Source organism: Myotis lucifugus, unplaced genomic scaffold, assembly GCF_000147115.1.
Source record: "Myotis lucifugus unplaced genomic scaffold, Myoluc2.0 scaffold_94, whole genome shotgun sequence".
Classification (NCBI taxonomy): domain Eukaryota; kingdom Metazoa; phylum Chordata; class Mammalia; order Chiroptera; family Vespertilionidae; genus Myotis; species Myotis lucifugus.
The window spans coordinates 1,142,795-1,148,282 of record NW_005871142.1 but is presented as its reverse complement, the minus strand read 5'-3'; positions in this window follow the sequence as shown (position 1 = coordinate 1,148,282).

The window sequence follows — 5,488 nt, the reverse complement described above, 5'->3', positions numbered from 1 at the left end:
CCTGGAAAGATGCGCAGAGCTTTTCAAGGCAGAACAAGGGGCAGGCATGGGTGGCAGCAAGGATGGAGGTGAGAAGTGGGGACATGCTGGCGTGTCCTGCAGACTAAGGCAGGAGTTCCCGGAGGGAGGGAGGGAGGGAGGGAGGAGGGGACTGGGGCTGAGAGGTTGGTTCTGACCTTCACCCACAGGCAGTGGGGACCCACTGGGGATGCTTCCGCAGGGGGTGGCCCATTATGGGGCTCCTGGTTCTTGAGGGTGGGGGGAGGCAGAGTAGCCATCCCAACGCCAGTCGGCAGGTCCCTCCCTGCCCGTCACAGACAGGCCTGCAAGGAGAGGAGAAAATTACACTCACTGTGGGGGAGTTTCTCAGAGAACTAAATGCATTTCATTCCACGTGCCATCCTGTCAGTCCAGATTCTAGGGAGCAAGCAACAGAAACCAGTTCTGGCCAATGCAAGCAGAACAGACATTCATTAAACGGCTATTAGGCAGCCCTGGCCAGGGGGGCTCTGTTGGTTGGAGCATCACCCCATACACCAAATAAATAATAAAAATTAAAAAAAGGCCGAAACCGGTTTGGTTCAGTGGATAGAGCGTCGGCCTGCGGACTGGGGGGTCCCGGGTTCGATTCCGGTCAAGGGCATGTACCTGGGTTGCAGGCATGTCCCCAGTGGGGGATGTGCAGGAGGCAGCTGATCGATGTTTCTAACTCTCTATCTCTCTCCCTTCCTCTCTGTGGAAAATCAATAAAATATATTTTAAAAAAAAATTAAAAGAAGGTGGCAGGTTCCATTCCGCCAGTCAGGGCACACACCTGGGTTGCAGGTTCGATTCCTGGTCAGGGGGCATAAGGGAGGCAAACCTGTGGATGTTTCTCTCCTCCACCCTCCCTCCCTCTCTTCCTCCCTTGGTCTTCCTTCTTCTCTCTCTAAAAACAAAAATTAACAAACATGTCCTCTGGTGAGGATTTTTACAAAGGATATTAGCAGCCCAGAGTTTCCAGGAGGGTGGAGAAGCAGCCTCAGAGGACACTCAGCCAGGACTGACAGCCACTCATGCCAGGTTCCGACTCAGGAGGACCCCTGCTGCCTGCTGGGCCCGGCCTCCTGCTGTACCTGCCCCACTTCCCTGATCAGGAGTGTGGGCGGCTGAGTGTGAGCGGTGGCGCAGGGGAGGGAAGACAGTGTGTTTGCAGCTTCTGTGGTAGAAGGTGGGCTCCGTCTCCCCAGGAAGGGCATTCCCAGGCACAGACGGGTGCGGTGCTGAGAGCCAAACAGGATGCCGGGAGCTCCCGCGTGCCTCTCCTCCTCTGGCGTGAGTGCGTGTCTGTGTGTGTTAAAAATGTCCTTTCTTTGGCGAAGTGCAGGCAATGGCTTTGTTTGATGTTTAAAGCACAGCTGTTCATTGGAAAGATATGACATTGGCCACCTGTGATTTGTCCCCAACGTTTTGGAAGTTTAGTAGCCCATGCAACACAAAAGACAGGGAGCCATGGGTTTAGACCAGGGGTCCTCAAACTACGGCCCGCGGGCCACATGCAAATACAGATATTGTATTTGTTCCCATTCTGTTTTTTTACTTCAAAATAAGATATGTGGAGTGTGCATAGGAATTTGTTCATAGTTTTTTTTTAAACTATAGTCCGGCCCTCCAACGGTCTGAGGGACAGTGAACTGGCCCCCTGTTTAAAAAGTTTGAGGACCCCTGGTTTAGACTCTGCACTTGGGTGCCACACAGCCTGGGTCCGAGACCAGGCTGCCTCCTACCTGCAAGCTGAGTGGTGAGGTCAGATGTCTAAGTCCCTGTTTTCTTACATGCACAGTGAAGATACTGATCCTCACGTCTCAGGGCTGCAGTGAGCAGTGAGTCAGAAAAGGCGGGTGAAGGGAAACGCGGTCACCAATAGGGAATCGAAGATACTGTTGCAGTGAGGGATGAAAACTGACCAGAAGAGCGGCGGATCCGAATAACCCAGGACACCAAGAATCTGCTCTGGCACCCGCGGGAGGTGCACGTCACAGCCATGGATGCTGGGGACATCCTGAACCCCTGGTGGCTCCCTGTGTGCCTCCCTGCTGACACCTGCTGGCTGGGAGGGAGCTTCTGTGCTCCAGACACTGAGGAGTGCAGGTTCAGGAACCCTGCGCCCCAGAGCCCACGACTGGAAACGCACCCAGAGAACCCCACCTGCGGGGGGATTTGGTGTCGTGTGGCTGTGCTTTGCTGGGCATTTCCCCCTTGTCGCTCTCTTTCTCCTCCTTGAGCTCTTGTGGGGGGGGGAGGGGATAGGACAGGTGGTGGTGTCCTTTCCAACTGTGTGCCTCCCTTTCCTCATTGGGCAAAAGGCAAGTGACCAATCAAGATCACCTGGCGAAGTCAGGGAAAGACAAGTATCACACGATCTCACTCATATGTGGAATCTAATGAACAAAATAGACCCAGAGACATAGAAGCATGGAACAGACTGTGGGATCTCAGAGGGAAGGTGGGTGGGTGGGAAGTGATCAACCAAAGAACATTGTATGCATAACCCATGGACACAGACAGTAGGGTGGTGAGGGCCTGGGGTGGGGGGCAGGGGTGGGCTAGAGGTGATCAATGGGGGTAGGGGGTAAGGGGACATATGTAATACTTTCAACAATAATTTTTTTAAAAAAAGAATTAACATGAAAACAATAAGAAAATAAAATAAAAGATCACCTGCCGAGTGAGTCAGTGGCAGAAGCCAGACTCAAGTCCAGGTTCTGTTCATGCAAGTATAAGAGATGCTACAGAGAGTTCCCGTCCTGGGCTACAGAGACCACAGTTCTCTTCCACCTGCGGGGCTCATGTCACCCTGACCTTCGGTTGTCCCCAGCTCTTCATCAGCACCGCCTCCATGCATTTCCGAAGCCCTTCCTGGAGGAGCTGCTTTTTGGAAGCTGTGGCCTGTCAGGAGCCACGGGTGTCTCAGTACATGGCCAGCCATAGTCACAGTGACCCTGGTGGCCAGGTTCACTTTCTTCCCCTCCTGGGACTCCATCTTTGTTCTTCTCACTCTACATTTTCTCCCAGAGTAATGTTTCATCATCCCCAAAACGCCGGTTCCTAAATCCGTATCTTCAGCACAGACCCCACTGCTGACCACAAAATCCATAAAACCGGAGGCCCCTCCCTGAGGGACATCCCCCAGATGCTTCCATCTCAGCCCTCAGACACTGACCAGGTCTCTCTCCAACGCCACCCTCAGATCCCTTCCTCCTTGGTCTCAGTGGCCATCCATCCCCGGTGAGAGGGAGCCGGCGGGCTGTGTGGGCCACCCCTTGGGAAGCCGGCTCTCCCCAGTTGGGTCTGGAGGCAGATCCCTCCTCCTCCTGCCCCTGTGGCCGGTGGGGGATGGCGCGGGGAGCTCGGAGGGGCCGCAACAAGGAGGGCTTTGGTTTAGAAATGCTAGACTTCAGCGTGATTTAGTGCCCTGGCATTTCTGGGCTAGTTTACAGTAATCAGGCATTTGTGAATGTTCGCTTTCTCCTCCGCGGACTGTTGCTGACACAGGAACTCTGTTGATTAGATCTCAGCCTGTGCTAAACAGTAGCCAGTGTAGGGCTGTGGGGAAGGTGGGCCCCGGCGGCTGCGTCCCGTGTGGAGAATGTGCGCGCCTGCGTCACTCACTAACGTCGATAGCAGGTCACCCCTCTGAGTCCCAGATATTGCAGCCGAGAAACAGGGATCCCATCCCGTCCCCTTTAAGGTTATTATGAGGATTGAAAGAGAAAGAATATAAAGCATTCTGCTCGACTCAGTCTGCTCTTAATACATACTTATCCCCTTTTCATGGTCCCCTAGTCCCCAGGTGAAGTCTGGCTTTGTTGGAATATGTGTTCGCGAAGGTGACCAATGACGCTTTTGCGTGTAAAAGAACAGATATGTAATGAACGGGCTTTCTTTTCTTATAATAAGATTCAAAGGCACCTCTGCGTTTGCCCCTGCCCTGTCACATTCCCCATCAGACTAGACTTTTTTTGACTACAAATACTAGTAAATTGTCCTACTGACTAAATTAAAAAGGGATGGAGTCAGCAAGTAGGCTTCCAGAGTCCCAGGCCAGTATGATTCACCCAAAAAGAAGAGAGTCCATGGTGTCAAATTTGTTACTTGAAATTTTTTTAAATGTATTTTTATTGATTTTAGAGAGGAAGGGAGAGGGAGCGAGAGATAGAAACATTGATGAGAGAGAAAAACATCAACATCCATTGGCTGCCTCCTGCATGCCCCACACTGGGGATCAAACCTACTATCCGGGCACATGCCCTGACTAGGAATCGAACTGATGACCTCTTGGTGCATGGGTCGATGCTCAACCACTGAGCCACACCAGCTGGGCATGACTTGAAATGTTGAACCTTGCAGACACCGGTCCAAACCACCTCAACCCGGCCTCCCTCTTCTCCTCCTCCTTACTGTCCTTGGCTCCCCTCTGTGTTTGCCGTGTCTAGAGTGAAGGAGGGGGAGGCAGGTGATGGCCCCTTCTCCTCCCAGGTGCCCCCTTGCCAGAGGGGTCCTGGCTGGCCTGGGGATGGCCAAACCAGGACCTGCTGAGTGGCCTGCTTACCCACACTTTCTGGGGAGCTAGGAGGAGCCTGTGGCTGGGTATTTGTGTGACTGCGAGGCCGTGTAACCCCTCTCTGTGCTCTGCGCTTGGCGGGGGCCGAGAAGCCAGTGCTGGGTATGCGAGTGGGAGGCTGGCTGTGTCCCCAGCCCTCTGAGGCCATTCTTCCTGTGACTGCAGGAACTCGGAGCAGGACTCTGATTTATCTCCTTTTAATCACGCGGGCCTCAGACGGTTTCTGTTATTTTCAGGACGTCTTCTCAATTTCATTCTAAAAATATGTCCTCATTCTATTCAGAATAGATTTTTAATTGCCCTTGCCCTGAACGATGTTGAGCGGAATTAGTCTTCAGGGTACCCACCGCCTCGTTGAGGAGGCCGGTGTTCCGTCCAGTGCGGGGCGGCGGGGGGGGGGGGTGCACCCTCGAGCCGAGCGAAGGGGCCATGGCCCGAGCGGGCTGCACTTGGTGGCAGCCAGGTCTGCGTGTTGGCCGCTTCTCTGACTGCAGGGTGCCCCGTTGCTGGTTCACAGGTGTCTGTGGAGAGGAAGGGACGAGGGGCCGTCCGTTATTCTGGGCCGGGGTTCTGTCCCTGCTGACTCTGCCCTGGCTGGGTGACTCCTCACAACTCCCTGTGTGCCTGTGTGTCTGTGTGTATGAGTGTTGTCTCTGTGTGTTTGTGTGTCTCTGTGTGCCTGTATGTGTGTCTGTGTGTCTTTGTGTGTGTCTGTGTATATGAGTGTGTGTGTGTGTCTGTGTGCCTCTGTGAGTCTGTGTCTGTCTGTGTGAGTCTGTGTATCTGTCTGTGTGAGTGTGTCTGTGTGTATGACTGTGTGTCTATGAGCCTGTGTGCCCCTGTGAGTTTGTGTGTCTGTGTGTGTCTGTGTGTCTCTGTGTGCCT